This window comes from Acipenser ruthenus, chromosome 2, assembly GCF_902713425.1.
Source record: "Acipenser ruthenus chromosome 2, fAciRut3.2 maternal haplotype, whole genome shotgun sequence".
Taxonomy (NCBI): domain Eukaryota; kingdom Metazoa; phylum Chordata; class Actinopteri; order Acipenseriformes; family Acipenseridae; genus Acipenser; species Acipenser ruthenus.
In genome coordinates, this window is record NC_081190.1 from 48,865,897 (window position 1) to 48,881,789 (window position 15,893).

The following is a 15,893-nucleotide window of genomic DNA, read 5'->3' on the forward strand; positions in this document are numbered from 1 at the left end:
GGGAGGAAAGCGGGGTTGGTGCGCAGCGACGCTCCGCTTCCATCCTCCCACACGCGCATGCAGGAGCTGTGCACTGTGCACACTCACTGATCCGCATTACGGAGGTGATAACTAAGAGGAAGGCTGTCTTCATAGACAGATACTTCAGCTCAATGGAGTTTAAGGGCTCAAACGGACCTTCGTGAGAGCCTCTAGTACAATATTAAGGCTCCATTCGGGGAGAACAGTCCTCCTAGGAGGGCGTAATCACCATGCGCCTTTAAGGAAATGGGTAGCCAAAAATGCGTACCCGGAGTCATAGAATCTATGGGGGCATGGCAAGCAGAGATAGCCGCTGAATACACCTTCAAGGTGGAAGGTGACCTTCCATCACCAAGCAGTTCTTGCAGGAACTGCAATATGACTGGCCTAGGGCAGGTGATGGGGTCATGGTTTCTAGCCAGACACCAAGCTTGAAAATACTTCCATAGATATACAAAAAACCTAGTGGAGTCCGCCCTAGCGCTCTGCATGGTACCCACAACTGCGTCCGATAGCCCTAGGGCTAGCCAGCGGTCCCTTACAGGGGCCAGACCCATAGCTGGAAGCTGCCTGGCTCCGGGTGCCAAAGAGAGCCTTCCTCCTGACTGAGGAGATCCAACGAAGTGGAATCTCCCAGGGCTGGCTATGCAACAGCTGGCACAAGGTCGAAAACCACATTCTCTTGGCCACCTGGAGAACTGACGCTTTCTCTAACCCGACTTTTCCTAGAAAAGCCGGGATCAGCGGTATAGACGGGAAAGCGTACAAAAAACGCTTTGGACCACTCGTGGGCTGCTCTCAGTTCCCACGCATTATGTCCAGCGACCTGACCAGGGTCCGCAAACTCCTCCACCTGCCCAAACCAGCCCCCCAACCAGAGTTGGGTGCATCTGTCATCACCAATTGACAGTTGTGTATCACTCCTATGCTTGCACCTTCGCTCAGAAGAGAGGCTTGCTTCCACCAGCGTAGGGCTTCACAGCCTAGACGAGACACGGTCAGCTGACGGTGCCTGTCGCGCATGGGGTGCAGCCTAAGGCACTGAGCCATACTTGGATCTGGCGCTTGTGGAGTAACCCTAGTTGGGTGGGTGATGAAGCCGAGGCCATCAGACCCAATAGTTTTTAACACAACACCAATTATACTGCGAACCCTTGTTGAACAGGGCCAGACAGTTGCAAATGGCAGCCACTCTTTCGTCCGACAGGTAGGCTTGCACTGTGTGGGCCACTGCTCCTTCCTGCGACTGGGCAGATCAACCAATCGTTCAGCTAATTCATCACCCTGATCACTTGCAGCTGCAAGGGAGCTAGGACGGCATCCATGCACTTTGAAACGTGCAGAGCCTAAGGAGAGGTTGAACCACAGCACAGAAAACTCAGGACGCTCCCCTGTAAGGCGAAGCAGAGATACTTCCTGTGCACTAGACGAATAGCAACGTGGAATCCGCGTTCTTTCTGTCCATTGTGATAAACCATTCGCCCGGCCGGACAGCCTGGCGAGTACGACAGATGCCAGCGCGTAACATCCGGGGCAACCACCGGTGCAGGCGGGGTCAGCTCCAGGGCCGGCGTTATTGGCTGAGCTAGGGCCACAGCAAGGGCTTGAGCCTGCTGCCTGGCCAGGCCCAGCGCCGCGTACAGCTCAGCCGTGTACTGAAGCACTCAGGCACCAATGGTGCAGACGCACCGAGGACACTGAGTGAGGTAGAATACAGTACTGGTGCACCAAAGCATCGGGTGCAGGTGTTATTCACATGCTGTGGTGCTAAGCACTGAGGCATGGAGCATCTAAACACCAAGGGTGCCGACTGGGAGTGCCCAGCCTTAACCGCGTGAAGTCAACACAGCCTGGGGTAGCGCATAGCGTATGCCAGGGTGGAGCACAGGCTCAAGGAGCTGCAACCTGTTATTTCTTTTTAACTGCAAAGGCAGTAATAGGAACATACAGGCTTATACTGTCACCTCTCGCCGTAACCTCCGCTCTCTCTCCCCCTCTGTCCTTGCCTCCACTGCTCTCTCTCACCTCCCTCCTATCGACTCCTTTTCACAACTCTCCGTAGACTCTGCTACCTCTACCCTCTTCTCCTCACTCACCTCCTCCCTCGACTCCCTCTGTCCCCTCACCTCCCGTCCTGCTCGCCCCTCCCCTCCCCATCCCTGGCTCTCCTCTGCGCTCCGCTCGGCAAGAATCACACTGCGATCTGCTGAAAAGAAATGGAAGAGAACCAAACTCCCTGCTGCCCTAGACCTTTACCGCACTCTCCTCTCCTCCTTCTCCTCTACTCTCTCCTCTGCTAAATGTGCTTATTTCCAATCTGTAATCCAAGCCTCCACTAACAACCCACGTAAACTATTCTCTACCTTCTCCTCCCTCCTTAACCCTCCCCCCTCCTCCTCCCTCCTCTATCTCCCCTGATGACTTTGCCTCCTTCTTCTCTTCTAAAATTTCAGATATCCGCAAACTCTTTAACACCTCTCCCTCCCCCGCACCCCCTCCCGCTCCAACTCCTACACCCACTGCAACCCCTACTAACTCACCCTCCTTCTCCACCTTCTTGCCCCTCTCAGACTCTGACCTCTCCTCCCTGCTCCAGGGTCACAAACCCACCACGTGTGCCTTGGACCCCCTCCCCACTCACCTCTTTCAAGCTGCTGCTCCTGCTCTACTCCCCTTCATCTCCTCCCTCCTCAACACCTCTCTACTTTCTGGTATCTTCCCCTCTGCCTTCAAAAAAGCCTCGATCACTCCCCTCCTCAAAAAACCTACCCTCGACCCCACCTCCCTCCAGAGCTACCATCCTGTCTCCCTCCTACCCTTCCTCTCCAAAACCCTCGAGCGGACTGTACACCGCCAGCTCTCTGCTTTCCTGTCCAACCACTCTCTGCTTGACCCTCTCCAATCTGGCTTCCGCTCTGCTCACTCTACTGAAACCGCCCTCCTGTCTGTCACCAACTCACTTAAATGTGCCCGAGCTGCCTCTCTCTCCTCTGTCCTAATTCTCCTCGACCTCTCTGCTGCCTTTGACACTGTTGATCACTCTATTCTACTATCATCTCTTGCTGACCTGGGGATCTCTGGCACTGCTCTGGCCTGGTTCTCCTCCTACCTCTCCAACCGCACTTACCAGGTAACCTGGCGTGGAGCAACCTCCACACCTCACCCTCTTTTAACTGGAGTCCCCCAAGGCTCAGTCTTGGGTCCTCTCCTGTTCTCTCTCTACACCCGCTCCCTGGGCCCCCTCATCGCATCCTATGGTTTCTCATACCATTTCTATGCTGATGATGCTCAGATTTTCCTCTCCTTCCCCACCTCTGACTCCACCATCTCCTCCCGTATCTCTACCTGTCTGTCTGCTATAAAAACGCAGGGTTGGTCCGGAGTGTCACCCGTGACCGGCCTTTCGCAAAATATAAACAGGCTTTTGCGACGGAAAGTGCCTGCAGCTCACTTACTCGCTTAGCAGAAGTGACTGCCACCAAAAAAGCTGTCTTAAAAGACAAAAGCTTTAGCTCTGCGGAATGCATGGGCTCAAAAGGAGGTTTCGTTAGTGCATTCAGCACGACATTCAACCGCCAGTGAGGAACAACGTCCTTCCTTGGAGGACGGAGTCTCCTAGCCCCTTTCAAAAACTGTCCCGCCAGGAAATGTGCTCCTGGGGAGACTGAGTCTATCTTCACATGGCAAGCTGAAATAGCTGCCAGGTAGACTTTTAGGGTAGAAGGGCTCTTCCCATCGTCCAGCAGGTCTTGCAAAAACTGCAAGATCAATGCCATTGGACACATTGTGGGATCCTCTCCCTTCGACAGACACCATGTCTGAAAAACGCCCCACTTGTAGCCATACTGGGAACGAGTGGAGGCAGCCCTAGCGTTCTGTAGGGTGTCAATCACCCTATTAGACAAACTCAGACGGCTCAAATGGAGCCGCTCAGGGGCCAAACCCAGAGCTGTAGGCTCAATGGGTCGTGATGCCACAGAGCACCCTGTGCCTGGCTGTGCAGGTCGCGGCGACTGGGCAACTGCCAAGGCTGTCCGCACAGGAGCTGTATCAGTGAGGCAAACCAGGCTCTCTTGGGCCAGTGAGGTGCTACTAGTAGGACCGTGGCCCTGTCCTGTCTGATCTTCTCCAGACACAGAGGTAGCAAAGCTATCGGCGGAAACGCATAAAGTGGGCGCGCTGGCCATTGGTGAGCCAATGCGTTGACCCCTAGACACCCTTCGTCTCTCATTATGGAGAACCACAGGGTGTAATGCGTCGACTCCTGGGAGGCAAAAAGGTCGATCTCCGCCCTCCCAAACCGTTTCCATATGAGGCTGACAACCTCGGGATGGAGTCTCCAATCTGCGCCGCCCGGAACCTGCCTCGAGAGGAGGTCTGCGGCAATGTTCACCACTCCAGGTAGGTGTACCGCTCGGAGTGAGAGGAGATGGGTGTGTGCCCAGACCAGAAGCCTGTTGACCACCTTGTTGAGACTGGGTGATCTTGTACCACCCTGGTGGTTGATGTAAGCCACCACTGTCGTGTTGTCCGTCCGGACAAGCACGTGTCTCCCCCTGATCTCTTCTAGAAAGAACTGAAGAGTGAGAAACACTGCTTGCAGTTCTAGAAGATTTATGTGTCGGCCCAGCCACGGAGGCCGCCAAACCCCTTGTGCACCCCGACCGTTCCACACCCCACCCCAACCGTGGTTGGAGGCGTCGGTGGTAACGACTTCTCTCCTTGTGAACGCTCCCAGCCTGACGCCTAGGCGTAGGTGGGCCGGTTGTTTCCACCAAGAGAGAGTTCGGAGACAATAACAGGACACTGTCACCAAACGGTTGCGGTTCAGCATTGGGTGAGGGACCATCCTGTTGAACCAGGCCTGAAGGGGCCGCATATGCAGGAGGCCCAGGGGAAGGGATTGAGAAGCTGCTGCCATCAGGCCCAGAAGTTTCTGGAATGTCACCACTGGTAAAGCTCTGCCTAACTGGAATAGGTCTAGGCAGGCTGATATGCTTGACACCCTGTTGTCCGACAGCACTGCTGTCATGGATCGGGCGTCCAGACTCAAACCCAAGTAGCGCGCTACTTGAGCTGGCGTCAGTTGACTTTTCGCATGATTCACCTTCAGACCTAGTCTGGATAGGTGATCGGTGACAAGTTCCGTGTGTTGCAGCGCCTGACCTGGCGACTCCGCACAAATGAGCCAGTCGTCCAGGTAGTTTAGAATTCTGATACCGTTGAGTCTCAGAGTGGCCAGGATAGCGTCCATGCATTTCGTGAAAACGCGTGGTGCTAGGGATAGGCCGAACGGCAGTACACGGAACTCGTAGCCTTTCCCTTGAAAGGCGAACCGAAGATACTTCTGGTGCCCTGGTTTTATGGGAATGTGGAAGTAGGCGTCCTGCAAGTCCACTGTCGTGAACCAGTCGCCCGGCCTGATGGACTGCGACAGCTCAACAAGGTCAACATCTTGAACCGCCTGCGGCTCAGATACAGGTTGACCTGTCTGAGATCGAGGATCGGTCTGAGGCCGCCGTCCCGTTTGGGCACCAGAAAGTATTTAGAGTAGAACCCCCCGACCATGTCGGAGGGTGGTAAGATGCGAATAGCCTGCTTTTGCAGGAGGGTCTTTAGCTCCTGAGCCAGTGAGTCATTGGCACAGGGGTCCCTGTAAGTACCCCCGACGTATAGTGGTGAGCACCCACGAATCGCAGGTGCACTGGCCCCAGTACTCCAGATGGGCTTTGGAGAAGGGGCCCTGGGCCTGTGGCAACAAATCGTCCACTGCAGGGCCGAATGTATGCCCTGGCGTGATGGGCGTGTCCAGCAGAGCAGCCTTGTTATTCTCCGTCAGCCTGGCTTGAGAGAGCCACAGCTGACGGCGCGCAGCCACCAATGCTGCCATACTGCGCCCTGTTGCTTGACTCAGAAGCTGTGCTAGTCGTAGCAACATTCGGGAGATCAGCCGCAGCTCCTCTGTCTGATCGAGGGTCAGTCCCCCCTCAGCAGCGGAGCCCCAAATGTGGCTCTGGTAAGCCACCAAACAGGTATTGTAGTTGCCCAACCAGGCAACAAAGGCATTAGCGGAGTAAGCCTTCTTTAGAAGGACCTCCGTGACCCGACATTGCTTGTTTGGGCAAGCCGCATCTTTGGACAGCAGCGCAAGGTTCGCTGGTTGCGCCAAAGCTGGAATAGTGGACCCGACAGGGGGAAACTGGACCAGACCCTTTTTATCCCCCTCGTGAACCCTATAGGTCGTACCTGACCTAGGGACCGCAGGGCTGTGGCCGGGTGCTGCCACGATGAGGTCAGTTCCTGCCAAAAATCCGGGTGGATGGGCGGGGCCTCAGAGGGTAGCTCCTTACGCTCGTCATAAACAGAGCACCTCTCAACTGTCGCACTCGGCCATGGCACCCTAAGTGCATCATTGGCTTGATGCATCAGGGGTATGAGCTCCCCAGGCAAGGGAATCAGAGGCAGCGAGTCCAACGCTGGATCCTCTGAAAAGAACACCTCACGCTCCTCAGCTCCTTCTGAAGCGAGGACAGAGAGAGCGTCCTCCATTCCCCCCCCCCCCCAACTCAACCTCTGCCAGGCTCTGCGGAGGGGGGGAGAGAGAAGCCGCTTGTGAAGGTGGAGCAACAGGCGCTCGCATCACAACAGGTGCTTGCACCACAGCAGGTGCCTGGACTGGCAGAGACCGCACCTGCAACAACTGGGTCAGAGTTGACTGCTGTTGCTGGAACATCTCACACATATACCGCCAGCGGTCCGATGATCGGGACCTGTGCCTCCTTTTCTTACCCCTTGGGGAAGGAGAAGCAGGAGAGGAAGAGGATGAGGAGGAAGAGGGACTCCTCCTCCTGTGCTTCCTGGACTCCTTGGAACCCCGTGCCCTGGCACTGTGCTCAGCGGAGCGAGGCCTCTGGTTGCTCCCTGGAATGGCTGGAATGGCGCTCCGTGGAGCAGCGCTTTCCAGAACTGCGCTCCCTAGAGCGCCCCCTACTACTACCAGCTGCCTCTGCAGGAGGTAACTGCGCCGGGGTAATTGAGACATCACTGGACTGGCGCATAAGCCTGGACCTGCGTGTTCCTGACCTAAGCAGCGCACACATCTTTCGTGGCCATCAGCCACTGGCAGCTTGGCGCCACAGTCAATACAACCGTGAAACATAGTAGTGTAAGTACCAACAGGCTTAGTAAACTAGTGTGGGTACCCAATGTAAAGTACACCCAACAGTTAGCTTGGTACCAAACCTGGTACTGAGCGTTTGTTCTAGGTACTGAGGGAGTAGGTACCAACAGACTTAGTAAAACTAGTCTGGGTACCAATAAAAGCCTGGTACCGAACGTCAGTTCTGGGTACCGTTGGTATCAACAGACCTGGTATGAACCAGTCTGGGTACCAAATACAAATACCTACCGTCGGTACCGAAGCGTATGCTAATGCGGTAACGTCCGTACCGAAGCGTATGCAAACGCGGTAGCGTCTGTACCGAGCGTATGCAAACGCGGTACGGTACTGAGACGCGGTACTGTGTCTCAATAGAGAATTAATAAGTCAAAGGCTGCGTCAACTCTGGTACCGAGGTACAAAGAAGAAAAAACGCAAACCTAATGTACAGCAGCAGCAGCCAGCAATCCTAAAAAAGCAGGAGATCTCACAAAGAGATGCACGCCAGCTAACCGTACAGTGAAGAGACTGTGTAACAGTACTATACTTCAAAGGCTGCGTCAGCTCTGGTACCAAGGTACAAGAAGAGAAAACGCTAACCTTGTGCTAATGCACAACAGCAGCCAGCAATCCTACAAAAAAGCAGGAGATCTCACGAAGAGATGCACGCTAGCTAACTGTACAGTCAAACACTCAGTTACAGGTTATTCTCAAGCCTGAAAATAACCTCTGGACTACAGCCGTAATACAGTGTCCTGTGAGCCCACAGAACTGAATCCCGTTTTCTGTAAGAAAAAACAAGGGAAGGGGTATACAGTAATGTAAACAACACTGAATACACAAAATAATAATACAACAACAAAACTATCTCACGGGGATAGATTTTTTTTTTTTTTTTCTGGAACAGAGCCCTGTCCAGATGAGAGTTATCTGCCGTAATAGTGAACTAGACCCGGGGGAGGGCGAACGCAAGTCGCAGGCTCCCGCTGGCGCACTGCCAGGTCGGGCTGACTAGATCAAAAACTCGGCAATAATATAATATTTTAAACAACGGTAGCGACCGTAGTAAAAACACTGTTAGAGACAGAATACTGCAAAACAGGTTAAACAAGGCAATACTACTAAGTAATAAGAAATACTTAGCTCAGATGCTTTCACTCTTAGTGAAAAAGGAAAAAGAGAATTTGCAAATGGCTGCAATGTGCTTTTGTCGGGGCAACTCACATTGCGTCATGCACTCTCGCGAGAGTTTGTTGGCATAATGCTTTTCAGTTCTTGGGTTCTTAAAGGGGAATAACCCATTGGTGATGGTTAATATTTCGTACTTGAAAGAGAACCACACATACACGCACACAACAGCAAGCTGTGAGGGTAATAAAGCAGACACCACGGCAACTTGGGTGAACTGAAATTTTTAAGCGCACCGAGAGGGCAGGCTGAGGCAGTCCAGCAGAGTCAATTCCACAGCGGGGCACGGCAGAGCCGGGGCCCGGTGGAGCAACACGTGTCTCTTTTTCTTTTAACTGCAACATTATTATTATTTTATTCCTTAGCAGACGCCCTTATCCGGGTCGACTTAATAGCAGAGGAAAGCAGAAAACAGCGATCGCTGTAAGGCTTTCAGCAGACTGCAATCGCAAAGCGATGTAGGCTGTTACGCAGAAAAAAAGAGTAAACGCAGCGTAGTAACTGGACAGGGGTGTCTAGCCTGGACTACGTGCAGTCACACGACCGGGGCAGCGCGTAGCCTACCGCGGGGTGGAGCACCTTCTACAGGCAGAAGGCAACGAGGCACCTCGTGCATCAAGCACCCGAGGGCGCTATGCGCCCTGATGTACTAAGCACCTGCCTACCGAGCACCATACGTCCTGTGGGTACGATGCGTCGCAGGCCATACAGGGAAGGACCCCGATATGGTGCTGACTTTGTGCATTAGCACTGAGGCACTGCTCGCACTATGTTGAACACTGGTAAGTGTTAACGTAGTGTGTCCACTCACTAGCGTTACAGCAAGGTATGCTGAGTCCCGTGCGCACCGAGTATCCTGTTTTCACAGATACTGTTCAGCACCGTGAGCTATGTGCCAGGTTGAGCAGTGCTTATGCAATAACCTGTGCGCACTGTGTACTGCATTCGAGATGCTAGGCAGAGAGTCCTGAGACAGGACGTCTGGCTTGTGCATAGCACTAAGCACTGCTTTTACTGCGTTTGACCCACAGGTACTAACACAGTGTAAAATTTGCTACTGCTACAGCTAAGGCTATTAACACCGCTTACCCTGCGCTGGGTACCGTGGGCACAAGTGCACTGTGTACTACGCAGCGTATGGGCACAAATGTAGAACCAACTACGCCTGCACCATGTTATATGTACACCGCGTGCAGCTCTTGAGCTGAGCTCAGTGCGCACTGGTATTACCATGCAGCACCACGAGCTATGCGCTAGTAGAGCAGTACTTATGCAACAAGTGCAACGTGCACCGCACTGCTTCGAGCGTTCCAAACGCCTTGCGCAATGGGTACCATACACTGTGTGAACTGCGTACTGTGTGCACTGTGCGTATCTGCACTTTAGAACGAGCACAGCACTGCTTGCCTCGAACGTTCTAAACGCCTTGCGCAGTGGAAGCGTAGACTGCCTACCCTGAGCTCTGTGCGGAACCTGACTAGGAAGGAGTAACGAGCACCTGCGCGCTATGTGCGCTGTGAATATTGCTCTGCGTATGCTGCGTACTGGGGACACACCAAGTACCGTGTTATGCTATACTCCTACGCTGGCGTTGGATAATACGCAGCCTGCATCCAAGAGAGAATCAGGCTATGCGTGTGCCGCGGTACCGCAGCACCGGAGAGGACGCTACGCAAAGTGTGTACCCAGACCACGTGGTCAACACCAACTGGTCAGTGCAAAGCGTGTACCAAGGGGGGACAGAGGCCGAAGCCGCGATGGGTGAAGCTTTTGTTCAGCAAAAATTACACTTTTATAAGAAGGAAGGAAAGAGAGAGAGAGAGTTCACCGAACGCACATGAACCGACTCACCGCAGCGGTCAGGTTCTGCCGGTGGCTCCGCTCGGACGGGGATACGACAGTACCTAGCCCGGAAGAAGGGAGCGCGGCTGGGTCACTCGACAGCGGGGATACGGCCAGGCCTGGCCCCGAGGAGGATACTTGTGTAACTCTCTTTAGGAAAAGTCAACTCACTCGCAGGTGACTGCACAGACAGCCGCTCACATACGACAGACAGTAAAAAAGAGAGCGGCCCACCAAGGGGGGCCGCTGAAAGACAGAAAGATAAAAGACTCTGTCTTTTTCAAGAGTCGTTGATTCCAGGAAAGCGGCAAGCCAGCTTTCAGCACGAATGCTAGGGAAATACAACCGACCTGAATCGACTCGAGGGCTCTTCCTTTCAACACGCTCAGTTCTAGACACAGAGGTCCTACCTCCGTCTTGAAAAGGAAAAAGAGGGAGATCTTCCGGTGAGTGACGGTTTTGTACCCTCGGTAGGCAGAACCGAGTGCGTAATTACAGGAAAGGGACTTCGGCAGCTCTGATATAGAGAGCTCAGTATTATTACCTACCTCTAGGGCAGGGAATATCCCATACTTAATGTTGGTGGTCATCTTCGACTTGAAAGGGAACCACCGTGCCTCTCAATATATGTCTATGTATGAAACATCAGCTGCAGGCCGCAGTCATACCCTTCTCCCCCAGTCTGACAATAGCACAGGGGAGAAGTTTGCCCCGAACTTCGACTGGCAGGCAGGTCTGCCTATTTGGCAGATAACACTGTGTAACAAATTTTTTATTTTTTTTGGTTCCTGGGTAGTAAGTGTTATTTCCTAATTGCTTATGGCTCAAAAGTATAGAAAATGGCTATTATTCCCCACAAACTTTGCTTTTGTGACCAGGACAGTGATATTTTGAAATTTACCTATTTCCAATGAGAAAACGGGCGAATTTGTGTCTTTTCGTTCACATAAAGTCAGAAAAAAACAACATATGAATCCAAATTAACATGTATTTATACTAAAGTAATACAAAAATGACTACAAAAGATTTAGAAGTGAGTAGTTCTTCGAGATTTACGATTATACTGTAAATCACTTTCACGAATCAGCCCCCAAATGTAGTCTACCATCATGTTCTTGTTATACTGTCCTTGTCTACTGACTCCTTATCTAGAGCTCTGACAAATTGTTTCATAAGGCCCAATTTGATGTGCAGTGGTGGCATCAGCACCTTCCGGGGGTCCCAGCCGTACTCATCATACTTCAAGCCGTCCAGCAAGGTCTTGATGCTGTTGTAATCCTCTTTGAGGTGCACCGAGTGAGCCAGGGGAAGAGACGGGTACTTGTTACCATTATGGAGCAGCACGGCTTTGAGGCTCCTGGATGAGCTGTCAATGAAGGAGAGTATAACGAGAACATGATGGGAGACTACATTTGGGGGCTGATTCGTGAAAGTGATTTACAGTATAATCGTAAATCTCGAAAAACTACTCACTTCTAAATCTTTTGTAGTCATTTTTGTATTATTTTAGTATAAATACATGTTCATTTGGATTCATATGTTGTTTTTTTCTGACTTTATGTGAACGAAAAGACACAAATCCGCCCGTTTTCTCATTGGAAATAGGTCAATTTCAAAATATCACTCGGTCACAAAAGCAAAGTTTGTGGGGAATAATAGCCATTTTCTATACTTTTGAGGCACAAGCAATTAGGAAATAACACTTACTACCCAGGAACAAAAATTGTGTTACATAGTGTAATAAAACACCTCTCCGCGAAAACCCGCCTCCTCAGTTACATCACAAAGGAAACACGCCTTCTAAGGGCAAAAGCTGCCTGTTTCCACGCCCTCACATTCAAACTGAAAACTGCGCGCCAAGGTTTTGCAGCAGAACAGATTTGGAATGAAAAAGGTAGGATGTTTTATTCATCTTCTCAAAATACAGCGTTTTTAGCACAACACATGCACACAAAAGCATTAAAATATGTTGAGTTACAACTTAAATATGAATATGAATATCTTCTTCTGTTAAGTTATATTATATAACGTTTTTTTTGTGTAGCTATCATTTCAAATATTATTGATGCTTAATCTCTACCTTTGTCTCGTTTTGTTGTTCAAACGTATATTTGAATTATTCACTTTATGTGCAGCATAGTATTTATGCTGTACAGTGTGTGCAAGTTGTTCACAGTGATCCACAACATTCAATTACACATAATTTATAATTGATTTGCTTTTCTAAATGATAATACAAAATATAATAAACTTTCCAGGCATGTCAGCTGAAGTTTTACTAATGTCATATGTCTTAAGCAAATATTGGTAACAGAATTAACAAGGTTGGTTACTCTATACTAAATTATTAATTTACCAGCTGGTAAGACTACTGTAGTTAAAACACAGAGGCCTGGAAGGCAGGTTTACATTGGGTGTTTAATAGGCACATGCCTAGCAGGCTGGTTAATAATGGACACATGCCTGGCAGGCTGGTTTATAATGGGCACTTGCCTGGCAGGCTGGTTTATAATGGGCACTTGCCTGGCAGGCTGGTTTATATTGGGCACATGCCTGACAGGCTGGTTTATAATGGGCACTTGCCTGGCACGCTGGTTTCTAATGGGCACATGCTTGGCAGGCTGGTTTATAATGGGCACATGCCTGACAGGCTAGTTTATATTGGGTGTATTATATTGGGCACATGCCTGACAGGCTGGTTTATAATGGGCACATGCCTGGCAGGCAGGTTTATATTCAGTGTTTATATTGGGCACTTGCCTGGCAGGCTGGTTTATAATGGGCTGTGGCGGAGTGTCCCGCCCCTATGTATTATTATTTGTATTTTTGTTTGAGGCGCGGATAAAAGTGCCGCGTCTTTTATTATTAAATTTAAAAACCCCGTGAGGATGCATGGCTGATCAGCTACTGATTATTTAACTAGCTGACAGTCATGCATCCTTACCAAACACGTGCAGACTCTGGCCGAGGGATAATAAGATAATTAACAACTAGTTAATCCCTCGGCCAGAGTATATAAACCTGCAGCTCTCTGCACTTGGGGTTGAGTGTACAGGAGAGTACGGGAGAGCGGAGAGAGAAAGAGCGCGAGGAGAATAAGAGATAATTAACAATTGCTAAAATGTGCTGGATTAGCCAGCACGACACTTACTTGTTTGTTTGTTTATTCGTTTGACCCTCGTGCCCTTTTGTTTGGTGTTTTGTTAAATCTTTTGTTTTTGTTTTGTTTATTAATAAATACGCTGAGTGCCGTAGCATTCAGCTTCACCCGCCCATCCACTGTTTTGGTGTCAGTTACTTCCTGGTCCGTGACGTCATCCACCTCACCACTGCGAGCCATACTGTCACATATGGTGTCCAGCGTGGGACAAACAACGCCTCTAACAGCCAGACCAGGAAAGGAAAGGACGTTTTTTTTGTTTTTTTCAAAGTGTTTTTTTGTGTGTTGTGTTTGAAAAAAAAAAAAAAAAAAAAAAAAAAATGGATAAAGTTGATGCATGCATACATGGAGAGGTGGCATGAGCATCAGAGGGAGTTGAAGGAAGGAGGGGCTGCCTGCCCCTCCCACCTCCACCAGCAGAGGGTGAATGCCTGCTGGTTCCGTCTCAAGCGCCGTGGGAGGACTGCTTGCCGCTCCCAGCTCCACCAGCAGAGGGTGAATGCCTGCTGGTTATGCCTCAACCACTGTGGGAGGATTGCTTGCCCCTCCCACCTCCACCAGCAGAGGGTGAATACCTGCTGGTTCCATCTCCACCTCCACCAGCAGAGGGTGAATATCTGCTGGTGCCACATCCACCGTCATGGGAAGGACTGCTCCTGCCCTGCCTCGCACCGCCCAAGGATGCCTGCCTCGCACCGCCCAAGGATGCCTGTTGCTCCGCATCGCCTGGGGCTGCCTGTTGCTCCACATCGCCTGGGGCTGCCTGTTGCTCCGCATCGCCTGGGGCTGCCTGTTGCTCCGCATCGCCTGGGGCTGCCTGTTGCTCCGCATCGCCTGGGGCTGCCTGTTGCTCCGCATCGCCTGGGGCTGCCTGTTGCTCCGCATCGCCTGGGGCTGCCTGTTGCTCCGCATCGCCTGGGGCTGCCTGTTGCTCCACATCGCCTGGAGAGCCACCAGCTACAGGGAACGAGGGAGAAGTGGAGCTCCCGCTGCCGCCTCCATGGCCAGGGGCTCCCCTCCCGAGTTCACCTCCTGAGGGTCTGCGGCTGCCGTCACCCCCCGAGGGTCCGCTGCGGCTGCCATCGCCCCCCGAGGGTCCGCTGCGGCTGCCATTGCCTGCCGAAGGTCTGCAGCTGCTACCTTCGCCTCCCGAGGGTCCTGTTTTGCCTGGGGTCGCTACCAGTCCTGCCATGCGGCAGGAAATACTGTGGCTGGAGCCCCATGAAGGGGAGCTGCCGGCCACGGAAAAGGGGGGGGGGAGGTCAGGAGACCAGCTCCCCCAGCCGCACTTTCGCGGCAGGAAATACTATGGCTGGAGCCCCATGAAGGGGAGCTGCCAGCCATGGAAAAGGGGGGGGAGGTCAGGAGACCAGCTCCCCCAGCCGCACTTTCGCGGCAGGAAATACTGTGGCTGGAACCCCATGAAGGGGAGCTGCCGGCCATGGAAAAGGGGGGGGAGGTCAGGAGACCAGCTCCCCCAGCCGCACTTTCGCGGCAGGAAATACTGTGGCTGGAGCCCCACGGAGGGGAGCTGCCAGCCATGAAGAAGGGGGGGGAGGTCAGGAGACCAGCTTCCCCCGCAGCAATTTCGCTGCAGGAGAGAGGGTGGCTGGAGCCCCGTGAAGGGCAGCTGCCAGCCATGAAGAAGGGGGGGGGAGGTCAGGAGACCAGCTTCCCCCGCAGCAATTTCGCTGCAGGAGAGAGGGTGGCCGGAGCCCCACGGAGGGGAGCTGCCGGCCACCAGAGGAGCCGGCCTGTGCGCGGGCCATTGGAACGCTAAGGCTGTTTGGGTGGGAGGAGGACATCCCACCGTGGCCGCCACCTTTGGCCCATTGCTGCCCCTGTTCCTGTGCCGGGACTGCTAACCGGGACTTTAGGGAATAAGGGGGGAGGTGGCCAAAAAGGCCATGTGTGCTGCGCACAAGGGGGGGCATGTGTGGCGGAGTGTCCCGCCCCTATGTATTATTATTTGTATTTTTGTTTGCGGCGCGGATAAAAGCGCAGCGTCTTTTATTATTATATTTAAAAACCCCGTGAGGATGCATGGCTGATCAGCTACTGATTATTTAACTAGCTGACAGTCATGCATCCTTACCAAACGCGTGCAGACTCTGGCCGAGGGATAATAAGATAATTAACAACTAGTTAATCCCTCGGCCAGAGTATATAAACCTGCAGCTCTCTGCACTCGGGGTTGAGTGTAGAGGAGAGTACAGGAGAGCGGAGAGAGAAAGAGCGCGAGGAGAATAAGAGATAATTAACAATTGCTAAAATGTGCTGGATTAGCCAGCACGACACTTACTTGTTTGTTTGTTTATTCGTTTGACCCTCGTGCCCTTTTGTTTGGTGTTTTGTTAAATCTTTTGTTTTTGTTTTGTTTATTAATAAATACGCTGAGTGCCGTAGCATTCAGCTTCACCCGCCCATCCACTGTTTTGGTGTCAGTTACTTCCTGGTCCGTGACGTCACCACACCTCACCACTGCAAGCCAGACTGTCACATGGGCACATGCCTGGCAGGCTG